The sequence below is a fragment of the Pleurodeles waltl genome, chromosome 5 (genome assembly GCF_031143425.1).
Source record: "Pleurodeles waltl isolate 20211129_DDA chromosome 5, aPleWal1.hap1.20221129, whole genome shotgun sequence".
NCBI classification, from domain to species: Eukaryota; Metazoa; Chordata; class Amphibia; order Caudata; family Salamandridae; genus Pleurodeles; species Pleurodeles waltl.
The window spans coordinates 450,186,270-450,204,970 of NC_090444.1; the positions used below are offsets into that span (position 1 = coordinate 450,186,270).

The window sequence follows — 18,701 nt, forward strand, 5'->3', positions numbered from 1 at the left end:
TATTTTTTCCCCAGAAAGGAGCTTATGTGCTAGCCGTGGATCTGTTTAGGAAGATTAGAAGTCCTCTCTTCCAAGGCCACACCAAAATGGTTCTGGAAGTGGCACCCTTTCCCAGTGTGCTAGTGCCAAACTGGCTACACAGGCCAACGGAACAAAAGGCTTGTTTTCTTCGGTTCTCACTTTACTCTTAACAGCAAATAGGCATCACCCTAGTTCCTTTCATGGTAATGAAGTTCCTGAATCCTTTAAAGCTGCTCCTGCTGAGCTGCTGTCTGTTGCACACCTCACAGCCAGGTCTTCTTGTGAAAAGGAATAAGACATTATTTCTGCTGCATTTTTCATAGCTCATTAAGAGCCATGGCCATCTGCCAGCAGGCTAATGCTAATTAGCCACTGGAGACTCAATCAAATAAAGCATAACATTTTAAAGTCAGTTTTCTTAAATATTTTTTTTAAATATAACTTCATCAATGAATTGGATTTTTAATATACATTAAAATATTGATTTAATCACCTCAGCAGTTTATCCTAATTCAAAGTTTGCAGTCTTATGGTTTTATTCTGCACTTTAGTTGTTCTCATAGGATATCTAAGGTGCTTCAGAGTGAAAATAGCTCTTGGAGGGTAGTCACTGTAGCTGTCAATATGAAATCCATGAACGTACCACTTTTAAATAGTAAGGACCATACCTTGTGGGTTACAAGGTGTGCCCAGCGGTGTCTTGATTTATATTTCAAAGTAGGGTTTCTTCCTGTAAAAAATGGCTATTCGACAGGGTTGGATGTAAGTTTAGACATTGCAAAAGTCAGGCTATACAGGTAGGTCTGAAGCAATGATTCCTTGGATGGTACAACATGTCTGCAGTTCACAGGTCACATTTGACTTTTACATGCCATTGGTGTATTGACCTGCACCTTATACTATGGCTGTACATGGAAATTAAATATGCCAATTAGGAGTTAGCCAATTTCACCACATTGAAAGGTCAGAGTGCATACACTGGGTACTGGACAGCAGTGTCCCAGTGTGCAAAAGTAAAAAAAAAAACGGCGGCATCCCTCCAATAAATGGGGAATATCTTGCATAAAGAAGCACTTTCTCACATGTTACAACTGATTCAGTCTGTCACTTAATCAGACTGGCAGGCATAAATGCACTACATGATAGTAAGAGTGAAAACATGTAATCAAAAGCCCAATAGAATAAATTGTGTCAAACTAGGTTTACATTTAATGTAACAACTACCTTTTAACTGCACACGGATAGAAAATACATTCTCGGAGATTTGGCATATTTCACTGTCAAGATATTTTGACAATTTCATCAGGATGTTATCACTCTGCAGTCATCCCAGTATTATGGTCTGATGTGTGTATCCGGTGAAGGGACTAATCATTGATCCATACGAGTCACCGGCACACTAAAGTTATTCTCTACTATGTAATTGTTACATTCCCACCACAATGTTAAAACACATGCCACATATAATACATAGTGATGCTCTTAAAGGTATTTTGTAGATAATCAAAGTTACCTTCTCTTTTTATATTTCTCTTAGAAACCTGACACTTCACTAGCCTGGCAATGAAATATGTGACCTAATGATGAAATATCCAGAAAGTGGCAGAACGTGATGTAGAGAACTAGTGGGCACTATGTTCGAGCTTGGGTACTACACACTGCACAACGTAGGGAATTGCTGCATCATCTCACTGGTAAAAACAAGGCCTAATGCAATCCCAGTGTTTGGGAGCTTTCCCCTGTACATGGAAGGTCAGGTATACATAGGTACCATAGAGTAAAATTGGTGGCTCACCTGCTAGAGTGAAGAGCTCCCTACTACAGCAGCTGACACAAGAATACAGTGTGGAAGCCATATGGCGGATCTCTTTTCTAGTCTGGTAGTTACAGTGCAACACACACCTAAGCTATGAATAATGAAGGGTACTTATGTATACTAGAAGAGCACATTGGGATAGAGTGTATGACAAGATCCCCCGATACTGTTTACAATTAATTGACACAATAGCCTACTAACATGAGAGAATATCAGATTAATGTAATAGCACATTCCATGCTATGACATCTTCAATCCTGTTTTATTAGTCTTATGGAGAAAAAAATAACTTTGTGCTCTTCTTTCTATGAATGACATTTGACATCTCTTGGGTATCACTTGCAGTGGTTACTTATTCAAACACAATCCAAATAAAATGGTCTGAGTATTTTGCTTGCTTTTGAAGTGCATGAACAATTTAACAGTAAGTCTTCTTTGACGGATAGTGATTCAGCCTGCCTACCTCTAATTTAAGGTCGTTACCTGTGGAGGTGTTATTTCATAATATTGAGAAAATATCTTCAATTTACATTGCTGCAAACAATTAGAGATATTTTTGTGAGATCTTCAGTACAATGTATACATGCTCTTCAAATACATTTGTGAAAGCTGTTCAGATATACCAGTTGTAACCGTAGAGAAAAAAAGGTTGAGTGCATGGAATTGACTTGGTATTTCAGAAAAATAAGTCCTCCTATTTCATAGTGCTATTTGGTAACTTTAGGTAATAAACAACAGAAATCTGAGGAAGCAGCAGAAGACCACAAAACACTTGTTGGCTCATTTTGTTCGAACTGCACCTTTTCTTCAATCATCTCTTTTTGCAGCCTTTATATTCTGGCACAGATGATTTATTCCAGTTTGGAAAAAAAATGGCTTGACCATAAGAACAACAAATTAACAGTATCAACCACAGAATTTTATATGTTAAACTTAAAATGAATTTGGAAGTTAATATATGATAGGGAAACGATGTACATTTTATGATATCTGTTAGAAATGGGGTCTCTAGTTGACAGAGGTATACACCTTTGTCCAAGTAGGGACCACAATCCTAGTCAGGGCCAGACACAACACAACCCAAATTATCCTGTCCCCACCCTCTGGAAGCTTGGCACTGAGCAGTCAGGCTTAACTTAGAAGGCAATGTGTAAAGTATTTGTGCAATAAATGATACAGTAAAACAGTGAAAACACCACCAAAATACACTACACAGGTTTAGAAAAATAGATATTTATCTGAATAAAATAATGTAAACAGGACAAAGATCCAATAAGCACAAGTTGAAATATAAATTTTAAAAAGTTTAAAAGAGGCTCAATCCTTAGAAATAAACAGTTGTCTCTTCGTTACACATAGTACCTGGTATGCGTCAAATATAATGACGTACAGCGACTGCAGAGGAAATGCGTGGAAAAATAAGGTGTTGTATCAGACTTTCGGATGTGGCACAGAGGATGCACCATTTCTTTCCACGCTGCAAGGGTTTGCATTGTTTTTCGGCATGCAGTCTTGATTCCTCACTGCAATGCGGGGATATTTTGATGCCCATGGACGATGCATTGAAAGTCCTTGACGCGCTGGAAGAAGGAACAGGTGCTGTATCGATCCAATAGGCGATGCATTAAATTTTCTGTCACAAGGTAGGTGCTGCATCTAATTTCCAGGCAGGAAATCAAGACTGCGTTGTTCCGGTCAGCTGTGCGGTGATTTGTGCAGGCGTTGCGTCGATTTTTCGATGCACAAGTAATTTCTTGAAAAGGTGAAGTCTTTGTTGGCCCTGAGACTTTGGAAACTGGAGGCAAGCTCAATCCAAGCCCTTGGAGTGCACTTTTGAGGAAGGCAAAGTCCTCCCAGCAAAGTCAGAGGCCAACAGGGCAGCAGAACAACAGCAGGGCAGCAGTCCTTCTCAGCAAAGCAGCCCAGATGAGTCCTTTGGGAAGCTAGGCTGCTCCTCTGATAGGGTGCAGCTGTAGGTCCAGAAGTGTCTGAGTTGGTGGGGGTCAGAGCCCCAGTTTATATACCCAAAAATGCCTTTGAAGTGAGGGAGATTTCAAAGAGTGATTTTGAAGTGCACAAGTTTCCCTTTCAGCCCAGTCCTGTCTGTAGGGTCCCACTGGGGGTTATCAGTCCATTGTGTGAGGGCAGGCCACTGCCCTTTGAAATGTGTCAGGCCCTCCACCCTTCCAGCCCAGAAAGACCCATTCAGTATGCAGATAAATGTAAATGTGACTAAGTGTCCTGTGTTTGTGGTTGTCTTGGTGAAATGTACAAGGGAGCTGTCAACCAGCACAGACCAGATGTTGATTGGAGACATCCTGTAGGGCATAGATGGTTTTAAGTGCAGAGAAATGCTCACTTTCTAAAAGTGGCATTTCTAAAATAGCAATATAAAATCCAACCTCACCAATAAGCAGGATTTTCTATTATCATTCTGGCCATACTAAATATACCTGATTACCCCTTTCAGATCAGAATCTACCAATCAAAGAGTATGTGAGGGCACTCCTAATGCTACTCTATTAATGGTTTTTCCCTACCAGGACATACAAAACACATATGTACATGCCCCTGCCTTTTACCTACATAGCACCTTGCCCTATGTTACATAGGGCCTACCTTAGGGGTGACTTATATGTAGAAAAAGGGGAGTTTAATGCTTGGCAAATAGTTCTAAATGCCAAGTTGAAGTGGCAGTGAAACTGCACACACAGGCCTTGCAATGGCAGGCCTGAGACATGGTTAAAGGGCTACTTATGTGATTGCCACAATCAGTGCTCCAGGTCCCCTAGTAGAATTACATTTACAGGCCCTAAGCACATGTATTGGACTTTAAATCTGAGCCTATGTTACCATGTTTTTTTATGGAGAAAGCACATGCACTTTTGCACTGATTAGCAGTGGTAAAGTGTCCAGAGTTCTAAAGCCAGCAAAAATGATGTCAGAAAAAGAAGAGGACGAAGGCCAAAAGTTTGGGGTGACCCTTCAGAGAGGCCATTTTCCAACAATATCTTTTTAACATGTGTATTGAGTTTTTTTTATTAAGAAATAAACACATTTTAATGCAGTTTTACTTTATGTCACAATAATTTGATTTGAAGTGCGCTTCCTCTAATAGTTTATTGTGCAATGTGTATTAGTTGGGTTGGTGGGACGCAATCTGGCCATAACCTTCTTATGCCACGTGAATGTAAACTGCGCCTTCTGATTGGTGAAGGGTGTCCTCAGTGCCTCTTTAGATAAAAAGAACATGCACCCGATTTTGTTCTTGTCTCTAATGGGGTTAGATTTTGCGCAGATCCCAGTTTGCTAGGTCAACGGAGGCGATGTCCTCGGCTTTGCAGACACAGCACATCCACCATAACTAGGCAGCACTATCTGTCTTCTGGTTAGATCTAGGTCCTGAGTGCTTCTAAAAAGGCAGGGGACAATGAAGGCACAAATTAAAACCGAGTGGCACCATGTGTGTTCTGTCCTACATAGCAGTCATTGTTTGTGTTACTGTCGCGAACGCTGGTTTTAGACAGGCGACGCAGTGATGGCTGCCACAGGGCATTGCGACTACTAGTAGACAGTCAAGGGTTTCCAGCTGAGTTAGCTGAGTCTCTCATGACAGAAACTCAGTGGTTCCCAGGGCTCTGAAGGATGTGGAGGAATCACGAGTTGGGGGGAGCAAAGACAATTTATAGTGGAATTCTCACCCAGACAAATTGTAATCCGGATGCGTAATTATTTCAAATCATTCTTATTTCTGACCTCAAGTTAGGCTGGGTCGTGCGGTTGCTACTCTAAACAAATACTCTACCCCTTGTTTTTGAGTACTGACATTTCTGATAGGGCAATGTAACAGTGCGTAGCTTAGAGCACTTTTTTCTACGTTTGCAGGATGTTTTTCTTTAATGGCCACGTGAACCAGAAAGATAGGTACTTATGAAGTGTTTTTCCACAGCAGTATGATCTTAAAGCGCGCTATGATCCAGTTTGGCTTGAAAGTGCTCAGTAGATGCCAATTCGTGTTATTATTGCCTCATTATCATTAAATTGCAAAGAAAATAGACAGGCAGTTCAATCTACATCAACTGGCATCTGCAGCACGATAATTTCCTCCTTTTGTTTAGGTAATTAGCTGTGAATATTTATACTTTGCATTATTGACCTCTCCTCCACACCCATGGGTATCAGTGTACCGTGTGGCTCCAGGGGAAGCAGCCGGTCCTTATTAGCCAGAATAAGGAACACCAATCGTGCCTGACTCATGCCACTGCGAGGCCTAACACAGCACGACTGCAAGTTTTTTTTTCCGCAGTGTTGTAGGCTACTTAGAAACGGGTTTACCCTCGGGAGAATATTGCTTCACCCGAGAATTAGTGGTACTTTGAAAGGGTTTGTCATCTGAAAACACCCTGACAACAGATTTCTGTTTATTGACTGGCTTGCATCCAAGTGCTTTCTGGAGCTCTGCCCGGGGAAGTGTCGGGTTACGGAACTACAGCGTGCTTTTTCGTGAACACCTGCACACGTCCTCTGTACCAGGTAGCTGTGCAGATGGGTGCTCACAGCCATTTCTTCTCAGGACAGCTGAGTTAACAAGTAAACGTTCATCTTCGATATTTTATCACGTTGTTGCAGTGAACAGTTCGAGGTTGATTACCCTAACTCCCACTGTAGACACCTTCCTGGTAAGCGGACCAGAGATATTTCAGTGCTTTTCTGCAATAAACTAACTTCAGGGTTTTCAGATGGCACCCGGTTAAATTTGCCTTAGAAAAATGGCCCGAGTAAGAGGATGACGATTACTTAGACACAATTATGAGAAATTGTGTGGTAATGAGGACGAAACTATGATGCAGGTTTAACTAAATATTACAAAAAGAAAATGCAGATTATGAGACATCTGGCACATACTGGACCAGTATTATTTGTCTTGTTAACGCGCATATATTCCGCCTAGGCATATTTTTCACTTTTTCAGTAATATTGCAATAGCTTAACACATCAATCAGGACTTAAATGATCTCCAGGCAGCCTTTAAAAATGTTTTGCCTGCCGCTGCACTATGAGAGGGCTTGTTGTAATAACTTGTGATCCATTTCTACCATAAACACTTCTTTTGGTTGAAATAAACACATTATACAGCAAATGGTGGATTGCATGACAAGCACAGTAAACCCATGATGACGGAGAAAATAATGTGACCACAAAATGGCACACTTCCAATGTACCTGAGTTTGACCCTACGAAAACAGCGCTGATGTAATTTCCTCCATTAGTGCTATTTTAATAAGAGGGTTCTGTTATGGAGGAATTACTATTGTGACAATTCCTCTGGCAGAGAATTCTCCGGTGGAAATTACACTTATTGAGGAAATTGAGTTATTACTGCTTTTCCAAAGTTCATATGCTGCCACTAAATCAGACCTAATGTCATTTCACCGCATGCTCACCTCTTTACTGACATAGACTAATGCATACCGAGAATGGTAAACTCTTCTAAAATTACATACACCTAGTTATGCGTTTTACTGCAAAGAAAAAAAACAATAGAGAGTGAAAAAATACAATCGCTTGAAGTAGTCACTAAAATATGGACATTTGAGCGAGATGAGATTTCAGAAACTGGCAAAGGTGTTCAAAACAGATTCGTGGGTAAATCTCACAGTTTGGTATGACATTTGCATAGCTCTCGACTTGCCTGATGTCACGGGCGAAACTTTCGCCTAATTTGTTTTTTGCAGGCGGAGTAACTAAGCATGACGGGACCTTTTGACTTACACTTATAATGTCACCTTTTTCAATACATGCCTCAGCATGCATAGTGCTTCTTGTTCAAAAACCAGGATTTGCTGTAAATCATGATCACGATTTAAGGCATGTTCCTGCTGGATGGCATTCTCTGTATCTGGTATTCCCTCATACATTCACTTCTGAGGGTCCTTCTCCAGTGATAGCTTGATGTATAATGATTTGAAGTGGGAAATTAGACCACATAGTGGGTAAATATCAGTAAATATACAAGTCATTGGTCCCAGACTGCATGTCTTTCCATTAGATACTCTCTACACCCCCTGCGCCACCCCCGGAATGGCCTATAGGGCAATCACACAGTGCCCGATGGGCTGGTCTAACAGGTCAGCATGTGGGGCTTTTTTGGTTTGTTTGTGGATCTGTTTTATGGTCTATTCAACTGGCTTTTCCTGTTGACTTCCCTGAAATTAAAAGAAACGTTGCCTGCAGTAAGTTCAGATCCATGCAGTTTTCCAGTCCTAGCAAAACACACAACGAGTCTTTAGAACAGGGGAGTAATTTGGTCAGTTAGATTGGGGTGGGGTGGGGTGGGGTTGATGTTGGCTTTAGATTTCCCAACAATTACTCTGGCACATAGTGTTAAAATACATTAAACAAAGAGCAAGGCACATGACTGGAGCTTAAGGGGCAGTGGAAAGGGAGAGGAATGCAGATTGGTAGTGGTAGTAAGCGAGAGAAAGCACATTATTTAGTGAAATAACTAACATTTTTTAAATCTTTCCAAACAGAGAGAGGAAGAGAGTGTATGCCTTTTTGTCTGTGTATTAAAATTCCTGGTGAAATCCGACAGACACCACACTATACCCAAGTGAAAGCACCTGTACCCAATTATTTATCACAAAATAGATTTATTAGGAGGGGTGCAGCACACCACACATCCTCCCAAAGCTACGCCCCTGCTTTGGAAGTTCAAAGCTGCCTCAATATACAAACATGGGGCACTTTTTACTGTGAATTAATGCTCAGATTCCATTTTTTCAGTGCTTGAAGTGGGAGGGAGCTGTGTTCCTGCTCCAAGACTCTGTTTAGCTCGGCACTGAAGACTACCTTTGCAGGCAGTTGAAGGTAAGTAAAACAATCTTAAATGTGTGCATGTACATGTGTATGAGGTAGCATGTGTATGTGTGAGTTTGTAAGCATGTATGTATGTGAGTGAAAGTGAGTGAGAGCGCCTGACAGGTTTAAGTGAGAATAAATGAGAGTGAATGACAATGTCACTGTGAGTGAGAATGAGTAAGTCAAACAAAATAAGTGAGACTAAGTAAGAATGTGAGTGAGTGAGAGTAAGAGTGAGTTCAAGAGAGTAGCTGAGTGAGTAAGAATGCATTAATGTAATTAAGGGTGAGAGAATGTGAGAATGCATGAGTATGAGGTGAGAATGTGGGTCAGTGAGTAAATGTAAGTGAGTATAATGAGTAAACATGTGTTTGAGAGAGAGAGAGTGTGTGCATGTGTGTGTCTGACTAAAAATGGGTGAGAGGGAGTGATGAGGAGTGAGTGAGAATAAGTGAGAGATGGTGTGTATGTTAGTGAGAATAACTGAGAGAGCATAAGGAAGATTGAGTGAGAATGGAAGAGTGAGATTGCACAAGTAAGTGTGAGGCAATGTGAGCATGTGAAGGAGTAACACGGAGGAAGTGTGAGGAAGAATGAGTGTGTGAGTGTGAGTAAGAATATGTGTGAATGAGTGAAAGTAACTGTGCATAAGAGAGTGAGTATGTGTGTGTTATGCTTGTGAGTGTTTGCTGGATCAAGTACAGTGGAGATAATTATTGGCATAACAAGACATCCATGTCAAAATGTGAGCATTCTGGCGTTAACTTTTGGGATAGTGTGTACCTGTGGCAAACTGTTGGCATTGGCACACTAGAACTAATTCTTGGAGTATGGGACATCGTTTGGAAAACGCAGGTGCTGGCATAATAGATGTACTTATTGGCATAAGGGGTAATTACTCTGGGTCACATTCCAGACCACCATTTTTATACTACATTTGCTACTACAGAGACCAACTTAAGGGTTTCTTCTGTTTCTGTTCCCAATCGTGCTGCACCTGTTCAAGATGCATGTTACTGATAAAGCCCAACACAGCCGAAACCTGTCTGGTGTTACTGATGTGTATAGTGTATTTGGCAAACCGTTTGGACTAGTTTTTTCCCTTCTGAAGTTGACCAAGGCTGATTTGCATATGGGTAGTCCCACTCTTTAGTGGCACAGAGAACAAAAAAGATGAACTGTGATATTGCCTAGAGTAATTAAAGGTTTCTGAGAATAATTCAAGCATTTCATTAATCACTCTTTGCAATTTTACAGTTATGCACCTTGCATGGTGGCTGGATGGGTACTTATTCAAAAACTCAGTTTAAAAACTTGTACAGAATTCTTTTTGCACAGATTTTTGCTGACACAGAAAAACAATAATAAGCAACAAAAGAGTGTTTTACTTACATCGCCCTTAAAAAACATCAAAATAAAAACAAAACTATTAAGGTAATCCAAGACACTTATGCTGTGAAAATACTGCATATGGCCCTACGAGGTGCAGTTGATCACTAGCTTTAGAAAGTAATCTCTGAAAATCATCCACAAGAATCCCATTGGCCTGTTCGCTGATCACCTCATTTGGAAATTGGTTTATTCATTCATCCATTATTATATTTGTCTGTTTTAATAAATATATACAGCTTTAAAATCGCTATTTCCCTGAAAACCAATAACAGTACCAAACAATGACCACACAACTTATTGCGCATTTATTTGTGGATTTCAATAAATGATTAAAGTTAACATTCTTTACGCTTTTTAGTTACAGCACAAATAATGTTTCTCATAGCAAATTCATTAGATCACTCTGTTTTCTCCACCATTTATGAATATTTGTATGAACATACAGCACATCATAGTGTTACATCTGCTATGTAGCAAAATCCTGAAGTTCTGAATCGTGCCCTTTCTATTTAACCACAACGATATCCAGAGCCCTTTAGCATTTTCATTCCTTACAATTTCAAATACTGTGATCCACAAGCGCAGTATATATTTTATTTTTTATTGTGTATGGATTGTGGTGAAAGCCTATAGGATCCATAACCAAATCAGAAACTGATTTTCCACTGCAGTGAAACACTTGTACCGCCTTGTATGGATCTCCAGAGTGAGAGTGGATGGAATATTCTATTCCACCCAATGGATTCATGGGATTTTGGCGGCTCTGCGGTACTCTTGTACCACTGAGTTTTGGACAAATTCCACCAATCACCCTGTGGTGGATTTTATTCTGCCACACAGCTCCAGAAAGGCAAGTTTGTGATCGACAGTCGGCTTTCTCTGGCACGATTTCCAGCCACTTGAATGTCATGACCATTTGCAGTCTGAAGGCTCGAGTACAAAATCTACCTGAGCGGCAGTGAAATTAACTAGAGTAGCTGAGCCCTATGGTGCACCGTGTGGTGGCGTTCACACTGATTTTTCAGTGTGCTCCTCGCTACTGGTGCTAAATCACTGTGTGAGCAGCACGACATGCCTATTTTTGCTCATTGCCAGAACTTTCAGAACCTTGCAGAGTTTTTAAGTAACTCTGCAGAATTCTGTGGAGTCAGATTCCGTGAGTTCCACCCACCCCTACTCCAGAGACACAAGAATGGCAGTAGAATGGTGGGTAATGCTTCCAACCTACTTCTCTGATCTCTCCTGGGTTTCAATGTACCTGAGGGAGATGGGAGATTGCAAGTGATGCTGTGTGTTAGACTTTTCATCCTTGGCGTGGTCTCCCTTAACTTTTTGCCTCTGTTCCCCAGCTTGTTGATGTGTGCTGGACTCTGATTTTACTGTTTTTGTTACTCTAGGCACTTTTCCACTGCTAACCAGTGCTAAAGTGCAAGTGCTCCTGTTTAAAATGTGTACGTAATTGGTTCTCCATGATTGGCATATTTGTTTTACTGTTAAGTCCCTAGTAAAGTGCACTAGAGGTGCCCAGGGCCTGTAAATCAAATTTTACTAGTGGGCCTGCAGCACTGGTTGTGCCACCCACACAAGTAACCCTGTAATCATGTCTCAGACCTGCCACTGCAGTTTCCCTGTGTGTATTTTTACACTGTAAATTCGACTTGGCAAGTGTACCCCCTTGCCAGGCCTAAACCTTCCCTTTTCTTACATGTAAGGCACCCCTAAGGTAGGCCCTAGGTAGCCCCAAGGGCAGGGTGCAGAGTATGGATAAGGTGGGACATTTAGTAATTTGGTTTATATGTCCTGACAGTGAAACACTGCCAATTTCGTTTTTCACTGTTGCAAGGCCCGTCTCTCTCATAGGATAACATGGGGGCTACCTTTAAATATGATTAAAGTGCAGATTCCCCTAGAGAGTAGATGGACATGTGGAGTTTGGGGTCCCTGAACTCACAATTTAAAAATACATCTTTTAGTAAAGTTGATTTTGAGATTGTGCGTTTGAAAATGCCACTTTTAGAAAGTGGGCATTTTCTTGCTTAAACCATTCTGTGACTCTGCCGTGTTTGTGGATTCCCTGTCTGGGTCAGTTTGACAGTTGGGTTGTTTTTCACCTCACACCAGACAGTGACACAAAGGGAGCTGTGGTGTAACCTGCATTTCCTGATTAGCCATCTCTGCTAGGAGGGAGGGGTGGAGTGGTCACTCTCATCTGAAAGGACTGTGCCTGCCTCTGACAATGCCGGCTCCAACCCCCTGCTGTGTGTCTGATGCCTTGCCTGGGCAAGGCAGGATTTCACAAGTAGGTGTGAGTCCCCTTTGAAGAAAGGTGACTTCAAAGACTAAAATGGGTATAAGAAGGGCACCCAAATCTACAGACTTTAGAAACACTTCTGGAACCAAGAGGAACCTCTGCCTGGAGAAGAGCTGATAGCTGAGGAAGAAGTGCTGCCCTGCCTGTGACTGTGCTTTGTGGAGCTTTCCTGCAGTGCTGCTTCTGCCAGAGTAAGAGGGCAAAGACTGGACTTTGTGTGCCTTCCATCTTGTGAAGAAATCTCCAAGGGCTTGATTTAGAGCTTGCCTCCTGTTGTTTGAAGTCTCAGGGACAGCAAAGACTTCTCTCTGCCAGCACCTGGAGTCTCTGAAGAGACTCCTGCCCCGACAAGTGGTGCCCTATCCAGTCCCTGGGCCCTTGAAAGGAAAGCTGGTGGAATCCAAGGAAATCGACTTCGGACGACTTCGGACCGACGCCGCTGCTGAATCCGGTAACGCCGCCTGCACCTGACGCCGTGACCTTCGCTGGAACGCGACGCTCTTCGCAGGCCCGACGCCGCAGCAGCCCCGCTGAAGTCCGTGACTCCGTGGAAGTCGCCGCACCACGTCGTGACCGACGCCGCTCGAAGTGCACGGATTCAACGTTTTGCACAGACGCCGCGATTCCCGCCTTCGCGCATCGGCTTTTTTCACTCATCACCAAAGGTACTGTACTTGGGGGTCTACACGACTCCATGTCCGGCGCCGCTGGTGTCGGCTTGTTGGGAACGACTCCGTCATGACGCCGTGTTAACATGTCATCGAAGCATTTTTGTTTCTAAGCGCTATTTTTGAGTTTAATCTTTAAAAATTCATAACTTGACTTGTGTATGTCGGATTTTTGTCGTTTTGGTCTTGTTTTGTTTAGATAAATATTTCCTATTGTTCTAAACTGGTGTTGTGTCATTTTGTAGTGTTTTCATGAAGTTACTGTGTGTGTTGGTACAAATACTTTACACCTAGCGCTCTGAAGTTAAGCCTACTGCTCTGCCAAGCTACCAAGGGGGTAAGCAGGGGTTAGCTGTTAGCTGAGGGTGATTCTCTTTTACCCTGACTAGAGTGAGGGTCCTTGCTTGAACAGGGGGTAACCTGACTGTCAACCAAAGACCCCATTTCTAACATTGGTGATCAGCGGTTGGGATTTGGACTTGTATTTGTACTTGACATACAGTAATTATGTGTACACTACTGTTTGAGTTCAGACCACTACGTGACCACATACTGCTTGTCTTGAGATTTTTGCTTTTTCTCTTTTGGTGGATTTTTCACTACGTCCACTTTGTTTTTTTTCCGCTGATCCTTGATTGACTTTGAACTTCATTTGGGAACTTGTTTCTGCATTTGGAACTTTGCACTCTTTTTACCTTTCATCATGTCGCTACTTGGAGATGCATCAGTTGGAGCTGACTTTGACCTTGAGAAATTGGAGAGTTATACCAAAGCTCAGTTGAAGCAGTTCTGTAAAAGTTTTGACTGTCCCATTAAGAGCTCATCCAGGAAGGAGGAGCTGCAAAAGGCGCTGAGGGCCTGGGTGACAGCTAAGAGCACTGAAGGGCACACAGAGGAGGAGGGAGATGAGGAGGATGAGGAAGAGTGTTCAGTACACAATGGTATTGTGGGTGGGCCTGTTATGTCCAGGGAGAAGGTCTCCAGGGCAGGTAGCAGTGTCTCATCCAAGGGTCTGACACCTGAGGAGTTGCAGGACAGACAGGCAGAGAGGGCATACTAATTGGAGCTGCAGAAGCTCAATCTGGAGAAAGAAAGAGATGAGAGAAGAGCAGTCCTTGAGGAAAGGAAGATGCAGCTGGCTCATGAGCTTAACTTAAAGGAGTTACATCAGAGGAGCCAGTCCAGTAGGGATGGTGGCAGCAATCCTACAGTGCAGCCGGAGAGAAGGGTACACATCCCAAAAGACCTTGTGAGGGATTATAAGAGGGAGGATGATATCTACTTGTGGTTCAAGGGTTATGAGTCAGCTCTCCACATGAACCTGGTCCCTGAAGCTCATTGGGGGGCAGCCCTGTGAAGCATTTTGAGGCAAAGGGGAGCGACACACTGACGGCCTTAGGGGATGCTCAGAGTCTCACCTACCCTGTCATGAAGGAGGCCTTACTCACCAGGTATGGTCTCACCCCTGAGCAGTACAAGGAGAAGTTTAGATCCTACAAGAGAAAGGAATCCCAAACATGGTTGGAATGTGTTGATTCTTTTTGCAGGTCACTGGATGGTTGGGTGAAGGGCAGCAAGGTAAACACGTATGAGGGGCTTTACAATTTAATTGCTTGGGAGCACTTGTACAGTTTATGTTTTCCAGAGCTGCGCCAGCACCTCATTGACAGCAAGCTGACTGACCCCAGGAAGTTTGCGCAGGAAGCGGACCGCTGGGAGAGCACCAGGGTCCAAAAGAGGTATGGGGGAGACCACGCCAAGGGTGGGCAGGGTCCCTCTCAGAAGAAAGGGGGGGTAAGGGCAAACAGGGGGAGTTCTCTAAAGGGCCCCAAACTGATTCCCAGGGTAAGGATTCCCAACCCCCCAGTGAAAAGAAGCCATGGTTGTCCAAAGGGAAGCCAGTGGCAGGTGGTCCCCCACGTAAGTGCTATGCATGTGACCAGGTGGGTCATGTGAGGGGGGACCCCAAATGCCCCAAAAGTACACCGGCACCCACTGGTGCACCGTCCCAGGGTTTGGCCAGTGTAGCTCTTGGGGAGGAGTTGGTTTCAGGTTGGTGGGAACCAGCAGAAATGACCCTTGTCTCACTAGGGGACAGTGAGATGGTCCAGAGAAACCTAGTGCCTGATAACACTAAGAAGTACAGGCAATTGGTGACCATTAATGGACAGAGGGTGGAGGCTCTGAGAGACACAGGAGCCAGTGTGACTACAGTGAGGAGTCACCTGGTGTCTGAAGAGCAGATTGATCCCCGGGTACTTCACCAAGTAGTTGCAGTAGACAACTCTGAGCGCCTCTGCAGAGTGGCGCAGGTTCCCTTTGAATGGGGGGGGATCTCAGGTTCCTGGAAAGTAGTTGTGAGTCCAACCATACCTGTTGATTGTTTGCTAGGTAACGACCTGGAGGATTCCCCTTGGAAGGAGGTGGAACACAGGTCTCACTTGGAGATGTTGGGTCTGCTTGGGTGGGTATGCGTATCCACCCGGTCTATGGCAGCCAATCAGGGTAGTCAAGAGCCCCTGGAGCCTGAAACAGTGGCCCAGGGGACCACCAAGAAGAGGAAGGGCAGGGGGCACGGGAAACTGGCCCCCAAGGTTCCCACGGTCCGGGAGGAGGCGGAGCCTGAGGTTGACGCCCCGGAACCTACAGGGGAGCAGGTGGCTGAACTGGGGGAGGTCCCTGAGCTGTCACAGTGGCAGCAGGAAGGGGGACCCACCAGGGAAGCATTCTGCACAGCGCAGAAAGAGTGCCCTACTCTTGAGGGACTGCGGCAGCAGGCTGCAGCCCAGGCGGCTGGCGAGGCGCCAGGTACTCACCTGATTTATTGGGAGGATGGCCTCCTGTACAGTGAGCCTAAGGTTCCTGAGCCTGGGTCAGCTCGTATGCTGGTGGTACCCCAGTGCTTCAGGGCCTTCCTACTGGGTTTTGCTCATGATGTGCCATTGGCAGGACATCTAGGGCAGGACAAGACCTATAAGAGGCTTGTCTCCCACTTTTACTGGCCCTTGATGCACAAGCAGTCAGCTGCTTATTGTAGGTCTTGTCAGACTTGTCAGGCAAGTGGCAAGAGTGGGGCGAAATGCAAAGCTCCCCTCCAACCTTTACCTGTAGTCAGTACTCCCTTTGAACGGGTAGGAATTGACATTGTGGGGCCTCTGGACCCCAAGACAGCCATGGGCAACAGGTTCATCCTGGTCTTGCTGGACCATGCCACACGATACCCATAAGCCATTCCTCTAAGGACGGTCACTGCCCCCGTGGTGGGACGTGCCTTGATGGGAGTTTTTGCCCGCATGGGGTTCCCCAAGGAGGTGGTATCTGATAGAGGTACAAACTTCATATCAACTTGTATGAAGTCTCTGTGGAAGGTGTGTGGGGTAACGTACAAGTTCACCACACCTTACCACCCCCAAAGTAATGGTCTGGTTGAGAGATTCAACCGCACCTTGAAAGGCATGATTCAGGGCCTGTCAGAGCCCTTGAGGCGTAAGTGGGACGTCGTCTTGCCATGCCTTCTGTTCGCTTACAGGGAGGTGCCTCAAAAGGGACTTGGCTTTAGCCCCTTTGAGCTCATCTATGGCCATCCTGTGAGGGGACCGCTCAGTTTGGTGAAGGAGGCTTTGGAGAAAGCTCCTAGTAAACCACCCCAGGATGTATTTAGCTACATGCTGGCACTAAGAAACCAGACTGCCCGCTTCAGGAGTCTCGCTCAGGAGAACCTGGAAGCAAGCCAGGAGGATATGAAACGGTGGTACGACCAGAATGCCACTCTGGTTGAGTTTCAGCCTGGACAAAAAGTGTGGGTCATGGCACCAGTGGAGCCTAGGGCTCTCCAAAATAAGCGGACTGGGCCTTTTGAGATGGTGGAAAGAAAGAGCGAGGTCACCTATCTGGTAGACTTGCAATCCCCTAGGAACCCCTTGAGGGTCCTACATGTCAACCGCCTCAAACCACACTTTGAGCGAACTGAGATATCCATGCTCCTAGCGACAGATGACGGGGTGGAGGAAGAGAGTGAGCCTCTTCCTGACCTCCTGTCTGCAGGAGAGAAAGATGGGTCTGTGGAGGGAGTGATCCTCTCCCCCTCCCTGACTGAGGAACAGCAGAGGGACTGTCGCCACGTGCTGGGACAGTTCGCCTCGCTGTTTTCCCTGATCCCAGGAGTCACACACCTGTGCACACATGATGTGGACACTGGGGACAGGACACCTGTTAAACATAAGGCTTACAGGGTGACTGACAGGGTCAGGGCTTGCATTAAGGAGGAAGTCTCCAAAATGTTAACCCTAGGGGTTATTGAGCACTCCAGCAGTCCTTGGGCCAGCCCAGTGGTCTTGGTCCCAAAGGCTGCTGCTCTTGGTGCCACTCCAGAACTTAGGTTCTGTGTGGACTACCGGGGTCTCAATGCGGTCAGCAAGACTGACGCACACCCCATCCCCCGAGCTGATGAGCTCATTGATCGGTTAGGAGCTGCCAAGTACCTCAGTACGTTTGATTTAACATCTGGGTACTGGCAGATTGCCTTAACTGAGGGGGCAAAGGAGAGGTCAGCATTCTCTACCCCAGATGGGCACTTCCACTTCAATGTGATGCCCTTTGGGATGAAGAACGCCCCTGCCACCTTTCAGAGGTTGGTCAACCAGGTGTTGGCAGGACTGGATGAGTTCAGTGCCGCCTACCTGGATGACATTGCTGTGTTTAGTTCCACATGGGAGGAACACCTGCAACACCTCTGGAGAGTGTTAGAGGCCCTGCAGAAGGCAGGCCTCACTATTAAGGCGAGCAAGTGCCAAATAGGGCAGGGTTCTGTGGTGTACTTAGGACACCAGGTGGGGAGTGGCCAGGTGGCACCCCTACAGCCTAAGATTGACACGATTCTGGCTTGGGAGACTCCCAAGACCCAGACACTGAAGTGAGAGCCTTTTTAGGTCTCACAGGATATTACCGGAGGTTTGTTAAGGGATATGGTACCATTGTTACCCCCTTAACTGAGTTGACTTCTAAGAAGCAACCCAAGAAAGTGATCTGGACAGAGGCTTGCCAGAACGCTTTTGATGCCCTGAAGGCTGCCATGTGCACAGCCCCTGTGCTGCAGGCACCTGACTACTCCAAGGAGTTTGTTGTGCAAACAGACGCCTCAGAGCATGGTATTGGAGCAGTACTCTCACAGCTTAATGAAGAGGGCCTAGATCAACCCGTAGCCTTCATTAGCAGGAGGTTACTACCCAGGGAACGTAGGTGGAGTGCCATCGAACGCGAAGCATTTGCTGTGGTCTGGGCACTGAAGAAGCTAAGACCCTACTTGTTTGGGACTCACTTCTGAGTTCAGACCGACCACAGGCCCCTCAGATGGTTAATGCAGATGAGGGGTGAGAATCCAAAACTGTTAAGGTGGTCCATTTCCCTACAGGGGATGGACTTTATGGTGGAACATCGTCCTGGTACAGAGCACGCCAATGCTGATGGTCTGTCCAGGTTCTTCCGCCTTATTGATGAGAACTCCCATGAGGTTGGGTAGTTGCTCCCCACTTTTAGCTGGGGGGGACACGTGTTAGACTTTTCATCCTTGGCGTGGTCTCCCTTAACTTTTTGCCTCTGTTCCCCAGGTTGTTGATGTGTGCTGGACTCTGAT

The 18,701-nt window shown here is 44.9% G+C and overlaps 1 long non-coding RNA gene across 1 annotated transcript in view; it reads left to right on the plus strand.

Moving 5' to 3' along the window:
• The first annotated feature begins 8,651 nt into the window (after positions 1 to 8,651).
• Positions 8,652 to 18,701, plus strand: part of LOC138297265 (uncharacterized) — a 147,968-nt gene continuing 137,918 nt past the window's right edge. Inside the window, exon 1 of the long non-coding RNA XR_011203984.1 lies at positions 8,652 to 8,707. This is a non-coding gene — a long non-coding RNA (uncharacterized lncRNA). The remainder of the gene's footprint in view (positions 8,708 to 18,701) is intronic.